This window comes from Aplidium turbinatum, chromosome 11 (assembly GCF_918807975.1).
Source record: "Aplidium turbinatum chromosome 11, kaAplTurb1.1, whole genome shotgun sequence".
NCBI lineage: Eukaryota > Metazoa > Chordata > Ascidiacea > Aplousobranchia > Polyclinidae > Aplidium > Aplidium turbinatum.
In genome coordinates this window covers 4176165-4199387 of record NC_137482.1, presented here as the reverse complement: position 1 = coordinate 4199387, position 23223 = coordinate 4176165, and the positions used below count along the sequence as shown (strand labels likewise).

Here is a 23223-nt window from a genome sequence, read left to right as displayed (position 1 = left end):
GACAGAAACTTTAAAAGAACAGTAGTGATCAAATTTTGTTTGCAACTTCATGCAGCTTATATCAGTGGCTTCAGGAAATTGCTTCGATGCAAAAGATGTGATGGTTTCTGAAGTTGTGTCTGGCTGAAGCCTTGATACAAAGATGTGTACAGGCATGTGTATGGCTTTTAAACTTGATGAGGAATCAAGCTGGCCCAGACGGGGCTTGCGCCGTCTTTTCTTGACTGTAACCCAATTATCCTTTCTGACATTAGATTCAGTTTGGACTTTATCAGAGGTAATCTTGTGGGGATACTTAGGATGATTATCCACTGTAATCATGGAGTTGTGTCTTTTCACTACATTGGAATATGACTGTTTAGCAGGATCAGTTAGTAACAGTGTAGCTGGTTGTTCAGTTATAATAACCACTTTAAATCAGATATTTTGTTTAATTAAGCATAATAGGTTTGCACATTAAAAGTAGTACAAAAATATTGTTGATTTGAGAAGTTTGAAAGAGCAAATTTTCAAAATTCAAAAAAACGTTAAAATACAACAGCAAACTTGTGTTATTTTGTTTAACTCAAGGCGTTTCACGTGGCTCGTTGGTCTAGGGGTATGATTCTCGCTTAGGGTGCGAGAGGTCCCGGGTTCAAATCCCGGACGAGCCCTTTTTGATCAGTGCAACGACCCAGACAACAAAATCCGTTATATTTACAATGTTCAACGTCGGCAGACTTTGAATCAATGTAAAATCGACGGATTTTGCTGTCTCGGGCAGCATCATTGGTACATTTTTACTCGATTATTATTTATAATCAATGACCTAATATGTGACTCGTTGGTCTAGGTCTGGGGGTATGATTCTCGCTTAGGGCGCGAGAAGTCCCGGCTTTAAATCCTAGACGAGCCCACTTGGTTTTTGATTGCAAATCAGTTATTCGTAAACTTCATTGAGTAAAAAAATTTTTTAGCAGCCGATTGCAGCAAAAATTTCCAGCGATTGATAATAATAAGAAGGCGACACTGTGTTTAACCCATGAGGCCGGGCTCGTACCACTAATTTATGCCACAAGGATTTTCAACTACCGCCTTTACCGGTCAGTTTAACCCTTACGTACCTTTTACTAGTGCAAAATAGCAGTACCATTTACTAGAACTAGTACTCAGCCTTGTGCTGATAGCCAGGAGGAACTCTTCCTTCTTCACGGATTAATTAACCATACTTGATCAGCTGTGAGCCTGTGACCTCTCATCAAGTTCCTCTATTTTGTTATATATTTAGCTTTTATTGTTAATTCGGCATTATTTTCAGTCTCGTAATTTTCTTTGATGTCTGCATGTCATTTTGTTATGTTATGTCCTTTTCCATATCATCTTATTGAGGTCAGACGTAGATCTACTAAGAATGACGTATGTCGATCTTGGTGATGCTGTGAAATTATACCACACAATGTTGTGATAAAGTTTTGACTCAGATGAGTTTACCAATTTTGTAGGTGTGATCAAATGGTTGCACCTTTACCGAGATGCATAAGACCAACGAGTCACATAAAACGAATTAATTTAAACCACGCAGTATAATTTTGCTGTCACAAAATCAGCAATTGTTTCGTTTGCAAACGCAAAAAAAGCAAACAAAAAAACGTTCAAATTATGTTTATCTTGTTACAAGTCCAAGCAGTTTTTATTTAGCCAATCCACGAGGACGTTGTTGCATTGGTGGGTTGTGTGGTATCCTCCTTGAAGCTTGGCTGCTGGGCATTGCAATACCAGATGGTTTGTGGACTGATTTGGAGCATTGCGTTTTGAACAGTTTGGTAGAATTATTATCTTGGCTCGTCAGTATCGTACCACTAATTTGTGCCACAAGGATTTTCAACTACCGCCTTTACCGGTCAGTTTAACCCTTACGTACCTTTTACTAGTGCGAAATAGCAGTACCATTTACTAGAACTAGTACTCAGCCTTGTGCTGATAGCTAGGAGGAACTCTTCCTTCTTCACGATTAATTAACCATACTTGATCAGCTGTGAGCCTGTGACCTCTCATCAAGTTCCTCTACTTTGTTATATATTTAGCTTTTATTGTTAATTCGGCATTATTTTCCGTCTCGTAATTTTCTTTGATGTCTGCATGTCATTTTGTTATGTTATGTTCTTTTCCATATCATCTTATTGAGGTCAGACGTAGATCTACTAAGAATGACGTATTGTCGATCTTGGTGATGCTATGCAATTATACCACACAATGTTGTGATAAAATTTTGACTCAGATGAGTTTACCAATTTTGTAGGTGTGATCAAATGGTTGCACCTTTACCGAGATGCATAAGACCAACGAGTCACATAAAACGAATTAAGTTGAACCACGCAGTATAATTTTGCTGTCACAAAATCAGCAATTGTTGCGGTTGCGAACGCAAAAAAAGCAAACAAAAAAACGTTCAAATTATGTTTATCTTGTTACAAGTCCAAGCAGTTTTTATTTAGCCAATCCACGAGGACGTTGTTGCATTGGTGGGTTGTGAGGTATCCTCCTTGAAGCTTTGCTGCTGGGCATTTCAATACAAGATGATCTGTGAACTGATTTGGAGCATTGCGTTTTGAACGGTAGGCACTTTAACGTTGTACACTGTCCGAATTCCATAACGCAATCATGCGTGACGTACACCCAAATCAGCTGACTTCAGTCATGTGACTCAACACGTGATTATCTGGTCGTGTTTATCGAAAAACTTTGATACAAAGAAATTTAACTGAATGCATCTCCACAACCTGCGTGGCCGAATGGGTTAGGGCAAAGGAGTAGTAATTTCGATTGCGTGGATTCGATTCCCACGTTCTGCTAATACTATCTTTTCTTCTGCAACTGAACTGAGTGCAAGAAGAATTTTAATGACTGCAATCAATGGAGTTAATAAGGAAAATTGTGACTGAAATACCAGTGATGTCATTATACATCACGCATGATTGCGTACCTTTTCGACAAGTGGGTAGTGTTAAAGTGCCTACCGTTTGGTTGGGTAGGCACTTTAACAAGCAGATTTCTAATAAACCACGAACCAATCAGAAGCTACGCTGTTCATGACGTCATCAAGGTTGCGTTTAGGAAGAATAAAGGAAAAACGCAAATTCTAGCTAAATTAAATCAATGCTTTGCCATCGGTTGACTTGGCGCATTGGGTTAGGGCGGTGGTAGTCATTTGACGTGGGTTTGATTCCCACCACTGGTATAGCTCTTTTTTATTTTGTAATCAGACAAACAAAGTTCGAAGTAAGAATTAATTCTCTGGCTGAATGCTGGAATGGTCACAATTGGACAGACAACGTAGCATCTGATTGGTTCGTGGTTGGATTGGACAGAAGTCCATGGATTGGATATCTGCATATTAAAGTGCCTTTCGTTTGGTTGAGTTATCATCTCACAATTTAAAAAAGGAAAGTTTTTGTTGTTTTGTACAACTTGTGCATATTTTGTCGGCTCGTTGGTCTAGGGGTATGATTCTCGCTTCGGGTGCGAGAGATCCCGGGTTCAATTCCCGGACGATCCCCTTTTCGATCACATCAACAGTGTTTGATCTAACTCCAGCGTAAAAAGTTTATTTGTTCCCTCTGCTTTTAGCGCAACGACGAATTTTTGTTTCATTAATGAACTACTCTAATCTTGAAAAAAATTTCCTGTAACGTAATATTTTGCATAGCTATCAACAATATAACTATTAGATTAAAACACCTTTTCTTTGAAGAAGACCGAATCTGCAATGCTATGTATAACTTTTTAGACTTGATACCTTAGCAACTTACACAGATCGTTTCCTCTTGAAAATTTACGAACAAATATTCAACATTCCTTAGCTGCTACGAAACAGAACCAAAGTTGTTACAACAGATTGGTTGTGTATGGATTTCATTTGTCGTGTGGAGGCGTGGGGTCAACAATATACAACAAACTCAGACAAAAAATGGATTGGTTTGATGCAGTAATTTATAGCCTCAACAGCATCTGGTAGGCCAGATTTAGAAGACCCAACGAGCGGGATTTGACCCAAAAGCCGTAGTTTACTCAACGCTTGCTCTGAACCAGTGGTGGGCAGGGAAACCCAAATTAACTTTTTGCGAGTTTTTTGTTTCGGCGTGATGTCATTGTGTACAACATGCGTTTTAGCAACAAAAAAAAATCCAAATTTTGTTGCCCTCGTCTCGCTAAGGCCGCTTTTGTTTCATACCCGTTTGCGAGGTCTCGCGCGCATCAAGCTGTGATTCTGTTCGCTGTGACTTCACAAGGTACATATAGTTGTGGCCAAAAGTTTAAGACCAGACTTGATTTATGACGATTTTTGCATTCCTTCAAAATACTGCATCATATATTGTTTCAGTTGCATCATCTTTATGCATCATCTTATATCTGATGCAGTATTTTGAAGGAATGCAAAAATCGTCATAAATCAAGTCTGGTCTTAAACTTTTGGCCACAACTATATGTACCTTGTGACTTCACAGCGAACAGAATCACAGCTTGATGCGCAACGAGACCTCGCAAACAGGTATCAAACAAAAGCGGCCTTAGCGAGACGAGGGCAACAAAGTTTGGATTTTTTTCTAGCTAAAGCGCATGTTGTACACAATGACATCACGCTGAAACAAAAAACTCGCAAAGGTAATTTGGGTTTCCCCGCCCTTTAACCTTTTTCCTTGTTGGCACCATTTTGAAATCACTGACCAGTTCTCGCACCCCCTTTTAGAATTGCTCAAAAGTAGGCTAATGTTGTTCTCATGGGTAAATATAACAAAAACCATAATATGATGCTCCTCATACGGGGATCTCAAAATTGCTTTTTTCATGTTTTGTGTCTGTCTTCATGTCTACGATTTAACGTCTCCTGTTCCCCGTACTGCGAGGGTTGGTGGCCAACAGTCTTCTATTCTGTGATGGCATTCTCTATTCCACAGCAATCTTAGTCGATAACATAGAACTTTTAAACCTTTTATAAGAACCACTTTAAATCAGATATTATGTTTAATTAAACATAATAGGTTTGCACATTAAAAATAGTATAAAAATATTGTTGGTTTGAGAAGTTTGAAAGAGCAAATCATCAAAATTCAAAAAAATGTTAAAATACAACAGCAAACTTGTGATATTTTGTTTAACTTGAGGCGTTTCACGTGGCTCGTTGGTCTAGGGGTATGATTCTCGCTTAGGGTGCGAGAGGTCCCGGGTTCAAATCCCGGACGAGCCCACTTGGTTTTTGATTGCAAATCAGTTATTCGTAAACCTCATTGAGTAGAAAAATTTTTAGCAGCCGATTGCATCAATAATTTCCAGCGATTGTTAATAATAAGAAGGCGACACTGTGTTTAACCAATGAGGCCGGGCTCGTCAGTATCGCACCATTAATTTATGCCACAAGCATTTTCAACCACCGCCTTTAACGGTCAGTTTAACTCTTACGTACCTTTTACTAGTGCAAAATAGCAGTACCATTTACTAGAACTAGTACTCAGCCTTGTGCTGATAGCCAGGAGGAACTTTTCCATCCTCACGGATTAACCATACTTGATCAGCTGTGAGCCTGTGACCTCTCATCAAGTTCCTCTATTTTGTTATATATTTAGCTTTTATTGTTAATTCGGCATTATTTTCAGTCTCGTAATTTACTTTGATGTTTGCATATCATTTTGTTATGTTATGTCCTTTTCCATATCATCTTATCGAGGTCAGACGTAGACCTACTAAGAATGACGTATTGTCGATCTTGGTGATGCTATGCAATTATACCACACAATGTTGTGATAAAATTTCGACTCAAATGAATTTACCAATCTTGTAGTTATGATCAAATGGTTGCACCTTTGGCGAAACGCATAGGCCTACACCTAGACCAACGAGTCACATAAAGCGAATTAATTTGAACCAAGTAGTATAATTTTGCTGTCACAAAATCAGCAATTGTTTTGTTTGCAAACGCAAAAAAAGCAAACAAAAAAAACGTTAAAATTTTAAATGTTGTTTTGCATGACGCCATTTTGTTACAAGTCCAAGCAGTTTTTATTTAGCCAATCCATGAGGACGTGTTGCATTGGTGGGCTATGTGGTATGTGGTATCCCCCTTGAAGCTTGGTTGCTGGGCATTGCAATACAAGATGGTTTGTGGATTGATCTGGAGCATTGCATTTTGAACAGTTTCGTAGAGGTATTATCTTCTAATTTAAAAAAAAGGAAAGTTTCTGTTGTTTTGTACAACTTGTGCTGATTTTGTCGGCTCGTTGGTCTAGGGCAGTGGTTCTTAACCTGGGCGCTACCGCCCCCTAGTGGGCGCTGTTAACTTTTAGAGGGGCGGAAATATTCAGGGGGCGTTATAGGGGGCGCTACATTCAGAAGGTGTAACGATATTTTCCTCACTGCAAATTTGCTTTAGTAGTTCTGCTGGGGGTACGAGAATCCACCGAGGATGAGGAGCTATATACAGTATAGAGATTGTGTTTAACAAGGGAAGTAGTGATTCTCTCTCAGAGCATTCTATGTTGGCCTATACAGCACAATGCACAACACCATCCGACAAGCGTGGACGTCGGATGGTGTTGTGCATGGCCTTTGTTGTTGATAATGGGCATTGTTTCCCTTTCCTTGTAGTAAGTAAATGGCATTTTGTGGTCAGCTTTTGGCAGGGACAGCGGGCAGGCAGTGCAAGCAAACCATAAGGACTGGTCATAATAATAGTCAGTCAATAATGGTTATTAGTGTAACTCTTACTAACTACTAAAAAATCAGCAGAGATGTGCCTTAAGACTTTTAAGTTAAGAGCCTTAAGGCACATCTATGCTGATTTTTTAGTATTAAAACTAACATCGGCTTAAACTAGTTTTTTCTTACTAACTAATAACTAATTACTACTGGCTGTAGGCTAGCCTTATAGTCTTGGAAGAAAATGTCATTAGTAGGCTACAGCCCTTATATTATGGTGGGCGCCAGACTATGGAAATCTCTGAAAAGGGGCGCTGGGGAAAAAAAGGTTAAGAACCGCTGGTCTAGGGGTTTGATTCTCGCTTCGGGTGCGAGAGGTCCCGGGTTCAATTCCCGGACGAGCCCCTTTTCGATCGCATCAACAGTGTTTGATCTAAAAGAGTTTATTTGTCCGCTCCGCTTTTAGCGCAACGACGAATTTTTGTTTCATTAAGAACTACTCTAATCTTGAAAAAAAAAATCCTGTAGCGTAATATTTTGCATAGCTAGCAACAATATGACTATTAGCTTAAAACACCTTTTTGTTGAAGGAGACCGAATCTGCAATAACACGTATAAGTTTTTAGACTTGATACCTATAAGCAACTTAAACAGATCGTTTCCTCTTGAAAATTTACGAACAAATATTCAACATTCCTTAGCTGCTATGAAACAGAACCAAAGTTGTTACAACAGATTGATTGTGTATGGATTTCATTTGTCGTGTGGAGGCGTGGGGTTAACAATATACAACAAACTCAGACAAAAAATGGATTGGTTTGATACAGTAATTTATAGCCTCAACAGCATCTGGTAGGCCAGATTAGAAGACCCAACGGGCGAGATTTGACTCAAAGGCCGTAGGCTAGTTTTCTCAATGCTTGCTCTGAACCAGTGGTTCTAATCTTTTTCCTTGTTGGCACCATTTTGAAATCACTAACCAGTTCTCGCATTCCCTTTTAGAATTGCTCAAAAGTAGGCTAATGTTGTTCTCATGGGTAAATATAACAAAACCATAATATGATGCTCCTCATACAGGGGATCTCAAAATTGCGTTTTTTATGTTTTGTGTCTGTCTTCATGTCTACGATATAACGTCTCCTGTTCCCCGTACTGCGAGAGTTGGTGGCCAACAGTCTTCTATTCTGTGATGGCATTTTCCATTCCACAGCAATCTTAGTCGATAACATAGAACTTTAAAAACTGAAACCTTTTATAATAACCACTTTAAATCAGATATTTTGTTTAATTAAGCATAATAGGTTTGCACATTAAAAATAGTACAAAAATATTGTTGATTTGAGATGTTTGAAACAGCAAATTTTCAAAATTCAAAAAAACGTTGAAATATAACAGCAAACTTGTGTTATTTTGTTTAACCTGTTAAGTGCGTAATTAAATTTTCGAAACTCTCCTTACTGTGCGTATTTAATTTGATCACTCGCAGTATTTTTCGTTGCATTATTATTGCTTGCTAGGATATTGGGGAACCCCCATGACGCAGCACAATACGCTTTTGTTTAATTTCCTTTTGTGTCTATTGCTTTACTTTTTCATCAACTATTGCGGAGAAGTCTCCAGCAGGACTATTGTTTTCTGGTGTAGTTGCATTACTCTCAAGTGAAGTTTAGTTTGGAAATATTCAAACTGTATCATTTTCTGACGCTTGTTCTAATATTAGCAGCAACACAAAACCCTATTGTTTTGTTCACTATATGTTACAAAATATGTTTTCAAACACAACAAAAATTTGTGAAACTGCTTGCAACATTACATAAAAATGACTTCACACTAACTGAACGCGCATGATGTGGTTCGAATTTTATACACTGGAAGGAAGCCATTTCAAAAAAAAAAAAAACACGTGTAGGATGAAATCTTTTTATTCTTGCAATTATGGTTATATTGTAGGTGAGTGCAGAAGCTACCACATATTGTAATAAGATAGTAATAAAATATTGTAATAGAGTGATTTAGGGATTAATGATTTCCGTCAGGCTGCAATCGTTATTGTAATGTAAACAATGCATCTATGTTTCTTCACACGTCATAATTGCGCTTTCCAGACAAAGCGAATAGAGGAAAGCGAAATTAAAAGTACCATGAATAGCTGCGATCACGAAAACGACAATTGTCGTCTTACGCACAGCAAGAGCGACTGTCTCGGACGACAATTGTCGTCATACGCACTTAACAGGTTAACTTAAGGCGTTTGACGTGGCTCGTTGGTCTAGGGGTATGATTCTCGCTTAGGGTGCGAGAGGTCCCGGGTTCAAATCCCGGACGAGCCCTTTTTGATCAGTGCAAGGACCCAGACAACAAAATCCGTTATTTTTACAATGTTCAACGTCGGCAGACTTTGAATAAATGTAAAATCGACGGATTTTGCTGTCTCGGGCAGCATCATTGGTACATTTTTACTCGATTATTATTTACAATCAACGACCTAATATGTGGCTCGTTGGTCTAGGGCAGGGGTCACCAACCTTTTTTTGCATGCGGGCCACTTTAGCACTAAGGAGAGCTGTGGCGGGCCGCACTAATAGAATGTTAGGTAGGTTGACTTTTATGCTAGAAAAAAACACATTTCGTATACCCAGTATCCAGCGTTACATGTTGTTCATATTTATGTTAGAATACCGCAGCAACAAAATTAATCGAACAACGCTACTGCCAGGCCAAGCTCCCTTTATAACACTTTTGATTTTTTTAACAATGCCTAATAAACGAGGCCACTTGCTTTGTGCACTTATAGCGAGGCGAGTGGTTTCAACAGAATATTCATCGCCAAACAAGAGTGGTGTTGTCACTTCGCTTCACAAAAGATATCTTGCAATTAACAGCTTCAGTGAACAAGGAAATGTTTGACACATCGCAATACAGGCAACAATAGTGACCTGCAAACATATCAGCGATAAATAGGCTCCAATAACAGGGAAAAGAAATCAGGCACCATGAAACAAACGCTTGTGGAAATCAACGAAAAAACGTTTCTATCGTAACTCATGAACAGTCTTCCCTCTAAAAAAGCAATGAGTTGGTTTTTCATTCTTTTTGTGAGAGTCTATAAAACCGTCTTTCTTTGATTATTAGACAACTGTCACTTGCGGTGCTTATCAGCATGGCAATAATTGTTGATTAACAACATTTTGCAGTACTAAGCTAAATACTTTCATAATACAGCCAGAAAAAGTCCTTAAATTTATATATAATATTTTGCCAATTTATTATAAATTGAGTTGGCACACCGACCTATTTTGCCAACGAAAACTTGCATAAAGGAACACTGCTCGTGAAACACAATAACGGTGAAACGCACACTAGCGTTTACATAACATTTACAAACTTAAAATAAGCAACCCTATGCTCACAGACAATTTCGAAATTCGAAAACAAACGTTTTTATCAACCACTGGGACAGTGTGGCTGGACATCGCATTGGAATAACTTTAAGCGACCCCCACCAAGCACTACAATCTGATTGGTCGGTCGGTGGAATCGTGTGCAAAGCGAAAATATGCTTCCCGGAAAGTATTTTTTGCCTTCATGCTCTGTCTTAAAGAAACGCATTTTTGGTTATACTTGTACGCTGATACCTTCCGCGGGCCGCACATAACAGCTTAGCGGGCCGCCAGTTGGTGACCCCTGGTCTAGAGGTATGATTCTCGCTTAGGGTGCGAGAGGTCCCGGGTTCAAATCCCGGACGAGCCCACTTGCTCTTTGATTGCAAATCAGCTATTCGTAAACCTCATTGAGCATGGAATTTTTTAGCAGCCGATTGTAGCAAAAATTTCCAGCGATTGTTATAATAATAACAAGGCGACACCGTGTTTAACCCATGAGGCCGGGATCGTCAGTATCGCACCACTAATTTATGCCACAAGGATTTTCGACCACCGCCTTTACCGGTCAGTTTAACTCTTACGTACCTTCAACTAACTTAGTGCAAAATAGTAATACCTTTTATCAACAAAGCAAACTCTCTACCAAAGATTTGTCTTTAGCTTTTATTGTTAATTCGGCATTATTTGCAGTCATGTCTGCATGTCATTTTGTTATGTTATGTCCTTTTCCATATCATCTTATCGAGGTCAGACGTAGACCTACTTAGAATGACGTATTATCGATCTTGGTGATGCTATGCAATTATACCACACAATGTTGTGACACAAATTTTGACTCAGATGAGTTTACCAATCTTGTAGTACTGAACAAATAATAATAATGTTATGGTTTTATTTATTGTCGCTCTACAACAGCTAAGGTCTTTTAGCGACAGGGCTCATTTTTAATTTGTATCAGGTTTACGCTGTTATCACATTATTACCCGACTCATTCTCACTGCGCTATGCAGGATAGAACACAATCGGTACCGTTTTTGAAGTCTTCGGTTTGACCCGACCTGGAATCGATCTCAGATCTACCAGCACCAGAGCCGAAGGCGAAACCACTCGGCCACTGAGCTGGTTTACTGAACAAATGGTTGCACCTTTACCGAGATGCATACACCTGGACCAACGAGTCACGCAAAACGAATTAAGTTGAACCGCGCAATATAATTTTGCTGTCACAAAATCAGTAATTGTTTCGTTTGCAAACGCAAAAAAAGCAAACAAAAAAGGTTCAAATTTTAAATGTTAATGACGCCTTTTTGTTATAAGTCCAAACAGTTTTTATTTAGCCGATCCATGGGAACAGTGTTGTATTGGTGGGCTGTGTGGTATCCGCCTTGAAGCTTAGTTGCTGAGCATTTCAATACAAGATGGCTTGTGGACTGATCTGGAGCATTGCATTTTGAACAGTTTGGTAGAGTTATTATCTTCTAATTTAAAAAAAAGGAAAGTTTCTGTTGTTTTGTACAACTTGTGCTGATTTTGTCGGCTCGTTGGTCTAGGGGTATGATTCTCGTTTCGGGTGCGAGAGGTCCCGGGTTCAATTCCCGGACGAGCCCTTGTTTGATCAGATCAACAGCGTTTGATCTGATTCAAGCGAAAAGAGACCGCTCCGCTTTTAGCGCAACGACAACTTTTCGTTTCTTTAATGAACTAATCTTGAAAGAATTTTTTTTTGGTTTGGATAATAAAGCAACAGTTGCTTCATGGTTGTCCAGATCATTGCCTTACATATCAGTATTTTTATATTGTGTCTTTTTCCATGTAATACTATCGAAGTTGCACCTACCAAAGATGACTTATCGTCGATCTTAGTGGTGCTGTGAAATTATACGACATGATGTTGTGATAAAAATTTTGATGCATTCATTAATCTCCTTGCACTAATCAAAAAGGGCTCGTCCGGGATTTGAACCCGGGACCTCTCACACCCTAAGTGAGATTCATACTTCTAGGCCTAGACCAATGAGCCAAGTAAAACGGCTTATGTTGAACAAAATAACCAATCAATCAGTTTATTTAAACTGTATTTATAACACAAGTTTGGAGTTGTATTTTAAAGCTGTTTTTAAATTTTGAAAATTCGCTGTTTCAAACAACTCAAATCAACAATATTTTTGAATTATTTTTAACATGCAAACCCATTATTTTTAATTAAACAAAATATCTGATTTAAAAATTGTTATTATCAAAGGCTTCAGTTTTAAAAGTTTTATGTTATCGACTAAGATTGCTTGAAAAAAACTTAAGAATTAGTTTGGGTCACCTGATGTTGCAAAAATGATACTGCTGTGCATTGTGTGCGCAACATCATTGGTACATTTTTACTGGGTTATTATTTTCAATTATTGTTTTAATATGTGGCTTGTTGGTCTAGGGCAGGGGTCGGCAAACTTTCTGTACTACTGGGCCAAATCTACAAACTTCTGGTACCGTGCGGGCCGCATAAATTTCAACCTATAAACAATCGCCACATTATCTTTAAAATCATGGCGCACTTGCAACTCCTATTCCTGTGTCTATTGCACAATGAGACGTGTTTGTTGCCGTTTCATATTTATTATCAAACACGTATTAAAACGCAATGCATTGTTTTTATTTACTTATCATTTATCAATGTGAAGGATGATGTTGTTTCTGTGTCATGGCCAAGGTGTTTAAATCAACTGGCAACTTTGTTGATGATATTTGCAATACGTCATTCAAATCACGATCTGACGGCGAGTGCGAAGTTTATTCTTTGCGTAATTCATTTTTGAAAAGAGCTGCTCACAGCAATATGTGCTTCCAAACATGCACATTACACGTTTTGCATTGTCATACAGATGAGGATAGGTGGATTTCTGGACATATTCTTTATAAAAGTTGGCAATTGGAACTGAATCGTATTTGGCCTTCAATATGTCGGATGATTGAAGTTCAATTATTTCCATTTTAATTTTGAGTAACGTCAGACCATAATTTTGAGAGATTTTGTAGCGTACATGAGAGTTACCGAGTAATGTCGGGACACATGTTAAAGGGCTTTTTGTTATGATATAAAATAAATTCATGCGTAGATAATGATGAAACTTTAGTTTATGCACTAAAAGTAAGATCGTTCGAGGGCCGCAAAAAGTTTGTCCGCGGGCCGCATTTGGCCCGCGGGCCGCAGTTTGCCGACCCCTGGTCTAGGGGTATGATTCTCGCTTAGGGTGCGAGAGGTCCCGGGTTCAAATCCCGGACGAGCCCACTTGCTTTTTGATTGCAAATTAGTTATTTCTAAACCTCATTGAGCATAGAATTTTTTAGCAGCAGATTGTAGCAAAAATTTCCAACGATTGATAATAATAAGAAGGCGACACCGTGTTTAACCCATGAGGTCGGGCTCGATCGTCAGTATCGCACCACTAATATGTGCCACAAGGATTTTCGACCACGCATTTATCGGTCAGTTAAACTCTTACGTACCTTCAACTAACTTAGTGCAAAATAGTAATACCTTTTATCAACAAAGCAAACTCTCTACCAAAGATTTATCTTTAGCTTTTATTGTTAATTCGGCATTATTTGCAGTTATGTCTGCAACTCTCATGTCATTTTGTTACGTTATGTCCTTTTCCATATTATCATCTTATCTGGGTCAGACGTAGACCTACTAAGAATGACGTATTATCGATCTTGGTGATGCTATGCAATTATACCACACAATGTTGTGACACAAATTTTGACTCAGATGAGTTTACCAATCTTGTAGTTGTGATCAAATGGTTGCACCTTTAGCGAGATGCATACACTTAGACCAGCGTTTCTTAACCTTTTCTGACTCTAGCACCCCTGTAAACAGGCCTGAACAGTCTAGCACCCCCTAACTATCGTTGACATACGACTACGGTACTAAAGTCCGACCAAAAGTTTAGTAGAGGCTGCAATTTTGACATGCCTTCAGATTACTGGCGATCTATTTTGTAATGAAGTCTCTTGTTGTTTAACAAACTGTGCAGTTGTTTTAACGAAGTTGATTTAGGATTTGGTATTTGACTTTCATTCACCAACAGAAATTCAATTATAACCATATGTAAGCGAATCAACTCTCAACAACAGTACAGTTTTTTAGGCGACAAAAAATACAAAATATACCGCCAGTGATCAAAAAGCATGTCAAAATTTCGGCACCGCCATTAAACTTTGGCCTGCACTATTGAAAGAAAAGCGATGTACAAATTGATCAATTTGTTTATTCTTCAAAACTACTGTCGTCATTGACTCATTAATTGGTGATAAAAGACAAAGGAAAACCCGAGAATAGTGAAAGAACATGGAAAAACTTAAGCATACTTTAGTTACCCAGTTGGGTAACTAGTTACGCATGTAGCCTATCAATGCGATTTCTGTTGTTGCTTATGTGTGACCAATTTTTTTATTCGAGGTTTCGTGTTGGTCAAAGCCACTCTCACACCGTGGAGCAACCCACGTTGAAGGCGGTTCCGGCCAATTGTTTTGATTTGGAGCATGGTGGAGAACGCCTTTTCACACAGGTAGGTAGTCGGAAATGGAAGGATCAATTCCAATGCTGCTCGTGCCAATGCAGGATATGCTGTCAACTGATCACACCAGAAATCAGCAAGCGGAAGTTGACGAAATTTTGTCCGACAACTCTGATTCATCTGCATGTCAATCAGCTCCTTCTTTAGTTTATTATCATCACTCATGTCTGCCAAGAAAGGCTGCTGCATCCACTGTGGATGTGAGTGATTTGTGGGAATGTATTTTGCAATGGTGGTTTCTGGAAGCGAGAGGTGAGCAAAAATCAGGGGCGCCGGAAGCGGGGGGGCGGATGCCCCCCTGCCCTCAATTTTTCTGCAGATGGAGGGGCAGGAGGGGCAATGGTGCCCTTTTAAAATCATGTAAGCTACTGCACATTTTGCAATATAACAATTTCTGCTATTCGCTTTTAGCCTGATTATAATCTTTTATTTTTGCCTCAAAATAATATTTACGCCACAACATTTTGCAACACAGTTTCAGGCCTTAAAACTCGTTTTTTTTTTCGGCAGCCATTGTGGCCTACCGGGAGCTCTTTCTCGGCGGCCAAATCTGCGTGCTTGGAGGCCAAAATAAAAATAACGACAGCACAAGTAAATAGAATTAAACTTGCAACAATGCTAAAATGATCACTTAGCATTGTTGAAGACTGGGCCTGGGCGACGTCCTACAATAGAATCGTTGCACAACGCAATAACTGCTTTATCAGGAGTGTAATCCAGTACTGCGGGACCATCTAACCGTAAACGACACTCGCACGAGTGTCTCCAATATGGCTGATTTTAAAGAAGTTCGCCACTCCCCTAGAATTCTTTTTAGCAACGAAAAACAACGTTCGACATGTGCTAACAATGACGGCAAGGTAATAAAATAAGTATTTCATTGATGTGAAGGACATTACTAGCCTAAAAGAAGCATAATTTTTGCAAAATATGTTCAAAAAATGTTTTCCCCTGGGATGTTAACTAACCTAGTTCTCCTTTTTAACAACGATTCAATGTCCGACAACATCGAATCGCCATAAAAACGACAATATTGCCAGCCGACGTAAATTAACACTTCGGATTAAGACTTTGTTAAAATAAACGTCGGGAATTACAAACAAGACTTGCAGCGCTGGTGATCGCAGATGGATATATTCCATCAATAAAAAATATTCCCGCACAATGCAACAGTGGCGATTATGACGCGCTGACCTAATTTTGCGTCACTCTTTGACACTACATATTTTCGACAGTTAATCCACGATCATTCTATTAAAGAATTGGCTAGAAGAGACCGACGGCCAAACTTGGCCGATTGAGGAGGTAGCACAGGCGGTCATTCAAGCACTACTTACCGGCCATGGCCGCAGGCTGCTTTAAGGCTTGACAGTAGGTTACATCATTATAACATAGCATGATGCCCTTCTTTGTATACCGGACACTTGTAGGCTATCATTACTCAATACCTAGTGAGCTGATAGATTAGCATTATCGCTATATCTTATGTTAAAACTTGAAAAAAAATTGGCCTTTTAGTAAACAAAAGTGCCCTTTTTTCGTAATCTTGCCCCCCCAGTCAAATATCGTTCCGGCGCCCCTGGCAACAATATTACAACAAAGCACCCACCAGGTAATTCGCACAAACTACTGAGGATCAATTTGCGTACTTGACAGGAAGATGACTACAATAACAGCAAATCATGTAGGCTACTTCGAAACAGCAATCATTCATATGACAACTGCTGATACTGGCAGTAAGACGAAAAATGCAGAAAAGTAAAATGGCAATTTTTTGATATTATACTGCATGCATTTAGCACCCCCTACATTCTTTTCCAGCACCCCCAAGGGGTGGTAGCACCCCCGGTTAAGAAACGCTGACTTAGACCAACGAGTCACATAAAACGAATTAAGTTGAACCACGCAGTATAATTTTGCTGTCATAAAATCAGCAATTGTTTTGTTTGCAAACGCAAAAAAAGTAAACAAAAAAAACGTTTAAATTATGTTTATCTTGTTACAAGTGCAAGCAGTTTTTGTTTAGCCAATCCACGAGGACGTTGTTGCATTGGTGGGCTGTGTGGTATCCTCCTTGAAGCTTTGCTGCTGGGCATTTCAATACAAGATGATCTGTGGACTGATTTGGAGCATTGCGTTTTGAACAGTTTGGTAGAGTTATCATCTCCCAATTTAAAAAAAGGAAAGTTTCTGTTGTTTTGTACAACTTGTGCTTATTTTGTCGGCTCGTTGGTCTAGGGCAGGGGTGACCAAACTTTTTTCTCTGAGGGCCGGATTGCTGCGAGATTAAAAGCTGCGGGCCGGATGCAAATTGCGAAAAAATATAGGCCTACAACTATTTAGAATCTCCATTGACTTGCACTCTTGATAACGCACCATGGCCGATCTTCATAGCAACTGTCCATACAAATCTTAAATATATCAGCTAAAGCTATGTGGGCTAATAAAGCTATAGCCTAAATATATGTTGTTTATTTGTTGTTTTTTTTGTAACATTTTCTTTCTTTTATTTTCCCTTTATATCTTAAATTTTTCTGAAGGTGTTGCGACCGTGCCAAATTTCTTTCAAATCAATAACTTACTTCAGTCTCAAGCACGTTTTAACGTTCGCGTTTTGTCGCTTCTACCCTTTTCTCGACCTTTGCTATGTTGACGTGTATTGTTTTTTGATATGATGGTCAGAAATAAAAACAACTGAACTGAACTGAATTGAGCACAATAAATAAGAAAGTCAGCGGTGGAATAGCAAAGTTGTGATGAAAATCGAAAGGTTGCTGGTGCAGTTATCCCCTGCTGTGATACACTATACAGGGCATCGTGCTCTTGAAAAAGCATTACATCTTTCCAAATTTGACCTAATCTGTCCCCATTTGTGGCAACCTAATGATAAAAACAGAGCACCAACATGTAGGCTGCCTGGTGGAAAAATGTACAGATTCAACATACAACAACGAACTATAAGAACGAACAATTTTAACAAAGAAGTGTCTATTACACAAAAAGGAAAAGCCAAAGACGGTTGCTAATGCCAAGGGAAGCACATGCACAGAATTATTGTAGTGCAGCTGCAATTTCCGCAGCACGTGGCGGGCCTGATGAAATCAGTTCGCGGGCCGGTTCTGGCCCGCGAGCCGTAGTTTGGTGACCCCTGGTCTAGGGGTATGATTCTCGCTTCGGGTGCGAGAGATCCCGGGTTCAATTCCCGGACGAGCCCTTTTTCGATCACATCAACGGTATTTGATCTAACTCCAGCGTAAAGAGTTTATTTGTCCGCTCCGCTTTTAGCGCAACGACGAATTTTTGTTTCTTTAATGAACTACTCTAATCTTGAAAAAAATTTCCTGTAGCGTAATATTTTGCATAGCTAGCGACAATATGACTATTAGATTAAAACACCTTTTTCTTTGAAGAAGACCGAATCTGCAATAACACGTATGACTTTTTAGACTTGATGCCTAAACAACTTAAACAGATCGTTTTCTCTTAAAAATTTATGAACAAATATTCAACATTCCTTAGCTGCTACAAAACAGAACCAAAGTTGCTACAACAGATTGGTTGTGTTTGGATTTCATTTGTCGTGTGAAGGCGTGGGGTCAACAATATACAACAAACTCAGACAAAGAATAGATTGGTTTGATGCAGTAATTTATAGCCTCAACAGCATCTGGTCGTCAAGATTAGAAGATCCAACGGGCGGGATTTGACCCAAAGGCCTACTTTACTCAATGCTTGCTCTAAACGAAAGAGCCACGTTTACACTCTGCAAGTAGAACAAACTAAGTGAATTGGTTGTATATTAGACCCTTGGCCTTTAAAACTCAACGAGAGAGGAGTTCGATCTTTAAAAACTAAGTATAGTTCGACTGTGGTTGTCTTGGACTTGAGTTGACGTTCTACTCGAAGGGCAATCGCGTGGACTAGATTTCCTACAAACGATCTGCATGGAATTTCAAATGCAATGTGAGGTTCTGGCAGGATATTAAAGCAATAGATCCTTGATGGTTGTTCAGACCAGTGGTTTCCAACCTGTCGGTCGCGACCCCACGGGAAGTAGCGTAAACCTTTTTGAGGGACGCCATAACTAATCAGTGACCCACATGCTGACTGTTTTGGTGCAACTTATATGTATGCTCAAACTGGTTTCAACTTTTTAAGTTTGAGTGTTTTTCTTAATTTGCGGGCTGTTTGTTTTTGGACTTATTTTTTGCCAGTGCAGCGTTTTTTAACTTTTTTTTTCAAGATGATTATTGCGTGTAGTGACGTCACAGCACTTTATAGCAAACGTGGCTTAGCGGACATCTTTGATTCGCTGAACTGTTTGAATCAACCGTGTAAGGTTTTGATTTTACAATTATTGAACTCAGTGCCGAAATAACCGCCTTCTACAAAAAAACTTATCTTGTGGCAAAATTATGTGAAGCAAAATGGGCTTGACATATTTCCAGAACTACAACAATGCAATGTTGTCTACAGAGTTATAGGCTACTGTATGTTTAAAATATCATATTTGGACACCTTCCGCAGTGTAGTAAAAAGTTTGAGCACTGCTATGGCGAGATCCTGACGTCGTCCTAAGCGCAAGACAAGATTATAGATTTTTTTCTGTCAAAAATTTGAGGAAACTACCCCTTACAAAATGACAGCTGATGCAGCAGACCGCATTTTTAACTCGCTTAAAAAAACATCCAAAGGTCTCAGCAAAGCTATACTTTTGGGTGTCAATACACTCAACGTACCCGAGTCCCGACTATGTCAAATTGCGTTATTCAACTGCTCATTCCGCTTTCAACCACATGGCTTTGGAAGCAGAATTCAGAGCAGTGACAAAATGAAACATCGTAATCGATTAGTAGAGCATGGCATGCGGTTATGCTTATGCAAAGTCAAGCCGCAGCTTCAAAAACCTGTGGACAGTGCGCAGGCGCAACCATCGCATTAATGGTGCAAATTAATTGTTGAAAGGAATTGACAATTTTGTGTTCCTGAAATCAAAAGCATGTGTCAATGAAAGCATCTTAAGAAACGATCATTTTGAAATATATGTGTAGCCACAGTTTCCTGTAATTTTGCATAGTATGCACATACTTATTCATGTTATTTATTTTTAACGGTACCGGTACTTAAAATATTTTTCTCTAAACCGGTACCGGAAAACAAAAAGATGTCGTATGTAATTTCAATTTTATTCAAATTGGGGTCTCTTCTTAAAAGCTTGGGGACCGCTGGTCTACGGTAGATGTCTCATCTCAAGACCGGTTGAAACCTGAATCTCTTGAACCTATTGTCGAAGAATGATGTTTGTTCATCTAAGACAAAGTTGACAAGAAAAGAAATGACTTTTCACTCCATGAGGTTGGCAACGACTAAAAGTCCGGTCATTAAAGAAAAACGATGCTGTTCCTGTATAGCTTCAAAAACAACGAAGATCAGTCGTTTCTTGAATAATGACATAAACGAAATAATAAAAAAACGATTAATTTTCTGTCTGGATTGTTTAATTTAATATTCTAATGTGGTCATGAATGCTTTCGTATGTATCGTCCAATAAGTTAAACTCAATCATGATCGATCGAGTGTGAATAAAGCGTCAAGTTGGGAAACAAACACTTAAAACATAACCATTTGATTTTCATATGACTTAAATAAATGAGCTGGAAATAACCTTCATTTTTCTTTGACCAAAAACAGACTTGAAATTTGCTTGCATATAAATCATCAAATGATGAACTAAAGCAGAGTTGCCAATTTGTCATTTCATGTTTAACCGCAAGCGATCAAGCATATTACAAACTGACATAAAACTATAAAGTCAAAAGCCTATTCATCTTTGCGTGTGATGAAATTTGTTTTTCTTTTATAATAATTTAAAGAAACTTTTTTTTGTTGTCTTTCTTTGTTTTTAATTTTTTTATGTGTTATTTTTTTTATGCATGGCCGAAGAGTGAGAGCGACTCTCAGAAGGAGTAAAGGACGCCAGTTTGACGCTGCTTCAGAGCAAGCGACTGTGTCTCGGCAAAAACATGGCATGCCAAAATAGTCGAAAGCAGCTAACTTGACGACTACGTGTCCTTCGTTGATTCCGGTTGTTTATTGTGTTGCATATGATTTGCAGTGCCAAAATAACAATAAGTCTAATGTTATGGTTTTATTTATTGTCGCTCTACAACTGCTGAGATCTTTAGCGACAGGGCTCATTTCCAATTTAGTATCATATTTAGAAGGTCATGACATTATTACCAGACTTACCCTCACTACGTTAAGCAAAAATAAACATCAATCTGTACCGTTTTTTAAATGTTTGGTTTGACTCGACCTGGAATCGATCTCAAATCTACCGGCGATAGAGCAGAAGGCAATTCAGCCCGTAACTGACTTTCAAATCTGGCAGCCCTGGCTTCATTTCGACAACTGTTCTGCAGAATTTGGGTTCCTATTATGGATGCAGTTTTAACTAGACAAAAGAAAGTTCTCAGCTATCAACAAAAAGCAAGTATTTGTGTTGAACTAATGCAAAAGAAGATTGATATGCTAGCTGAGAAGTTACTTGAGTTTCGCTTACCCTATCGAGTATCGAATGACTTCCGGGCCAGTCGTAAAACCAGCTCAGTGGCCGAGAGGGCGACTCAAGCGACAACTATCCAAAAAAAGGTGGCCCTAAGCGTTAGCGTAAACAAAAAGTCTACGGCGTAGAATTTGCGGCGTATACGTACATCTCTGCAATCGACTAACAAACTTTGTAATCTTTTGAAAAGTTTGCTAAAAAAGATGTAGGCTTACGTATTTCTTCAATCAAATTTATGTGGCATTTAGTCATGTAACACTTTCGCTGCTAACAGTATAGTCAGAGGCAGTGATATGCTTTTGTTGTTTAACGTTTTGCTTACCAGTAGGCAGTAGCCAACTGTAATTGTATGTTTGTTTTTACGCCTACGACGCACACCTCAGATCTAATGCAAACATTGGATACAGTGTTGTATTTTGTGCGAAAGATATTTATTGGCATACTGAAGCCTATCATTGAGCCAACTATTATAGGTCTGGTGCAGTCTATTTGTTCTTACAGCTGTTTTGGTTTTATGTAACTTAAACAAACTATTGACCCTCTGTTACAGCATTATTTGACAGAGTTTTACTGTTGATTCACGCTGAAATTATTCTTAGAATGCGCAATTTCAAGGCAATTTTTCAAAAATTTCTGATGGAAGCTCCTCACTCCTCAGGCCCCTCTCGTAATTTTTCATTTGCTCCTCTAGAAATTTTGTGATGGCTACCATACGCACGATCAGTCCAAAAAAAAGGTCTTCCAAAGACAAGAAAGTTAATCTTTCATCGTCAAGTAAAATTTAGAATAACGTTAACCTCACTTTTATAGCAAATTATAGCCTATCGCCTCCATTTATGACGTCACTGAAAATGTTGCCCCTCCTGGAAAAAACCTTGCCCTTTCTTTGCCCCTCCCCTTATATAAAATTGATCTGGTTACGCTACTGAATGTATAGTTAACATATTACATGACTAATTGACTTAGTGAAAAACAATTTATTTGAACGCCCTTTGTCATAAGCATTGGAAGAATTTTTGAGTCAACCAATTTGACTGACACCTTGCCAGTTAGCTTGACTCCGATGCAACAGGTAGCATCGACTTGCCTTCTGCAGGGAATATATATTCCTGGGCTAGAGATGCAGCAAACCCAAAATTTTTATCCGCACACCGCACCGCAACTGACTCATCTATCCGCGCACCGCACCGCAACTGACTCATCTATCCGCGCACCGCACCGCACACCGCAATTTATCTGGAACTTTGACACTGCACCGCACCGCACACCGCAAACTACAAAATTTTTAAAAAATATTTTAACGCGTTATTTTTTAGAAAGTCAGATGTAGCAAAAAGCACTCATGGCTTAAGTTGCGCGGAAAAAAAAAAAAGGTATATAACTGGTAACCTACCAGTACAGTTGTGCACTAATTGCTTAGGCTAACCAGGGTGCAACCTAGTTCGTACCTTGAACAGTTCGTACCCTGAAAACATCAAGAGAAAAAATTAAAAAAAGCCGAAGTCGCTGATCGCAGTTTAATAGCACAAAGCCGAAGTCGTTGATCGGAGTTTCCGCAAACAACTGGAGGGTTAGGGTTAGCGGAAACTGCGGAAAAACATTTGCGGAAACTGCGATCAGCGAGGGTTAGGGTTAGAGAGCATAGATTACTCGATGGTTAGAGTTAGGGTAAGCGGAAACTGAGGAAAAATGTTTGCGGAAACTGCGATCAGCGAGGGTTAGGGTTAGAGCATAGATTACTCTATGGTTAGAGTTAGGGTAAAGGTTAGCGGAAACTGCGGAAAAATGTTTGCGGAAACTGTGATCAGCGAGGGTTAGAGCATAGATTACTCTAAGGTTAGGGTAAGGGTTAGCGGAAACTACGGAAAAATGTTTGCGAAAACTGCGATCAGCGAGGGTTAGAGCATAGATTAGTCTATGGTGGTTAGAGTTAGGATTAGCGGGAAGTGCAGAAAAAAAATGTTTGCAGAAACTGCGATCAGCGAGGGTTAGCGTTAGGGTGAGGGTTACGGTTAGGGTTAGCGGAAATTGT

General features: G+C 39.1%; 5 non-coding genes across 5 annotated transcripts; all 5 read left to right on the top strand.

Moving 5' to 3' along the window:
* The first annotated feature begins 581 nt into the window (after nucleotides 1-581).
* Trnap-agg (transfer RNA proline (anticodon AGG)) lies at nucleotides 582-653 on the top strand. Its single transcript has one exon. It is a non-coding gene; the product is annotated as a tRNA-Pro (tRNA).
* Nucleotides 654-3463: 2810 nt separating this feature from the next.
* On the top strand, nucleotides 3464-3535 carry Trnap-cgg (transfer RNA proline (anticodon CGG)). The gene has a single exon. It is a non-coding gene; the product is annotated as a tRNA-Pro (tRNA).
* Nucleotides 3536-5152: 1617 nt separating this feature from the next.
* Nucleotides 5153-5224, top strand: Trnap-agg (transfer RNA proline (anticodon AGG)). The gene has a single exon. It is a non-coding gene; the product is annotated as a tRNA-Pro (tRNA).
* A 3703-nt stretch (nucleotides 5225-8927) lies between these two features.
* Nucleotides 8928-8999, top strand: Trnap-agg (transfer RNA proline (anticodon AGG)). Its single transcript has one exon. It is a non-coding gene; the product is annotated as a tRNA-Pro (tRNA).
* A 2588-nt stretch (nucleotides 9000-11587) lies between these two features.
* Nucleotides 11588-11659, top strand: Trnap-cgg (transfer RNA proline (anticodon CGG)). The gene has a single exon. It is a non-coding gene; the product is annotated as a tRNA-Pro (tRNA).
* Nucleotides 11660-23223: the final 11564 nt, after the last annotated feature.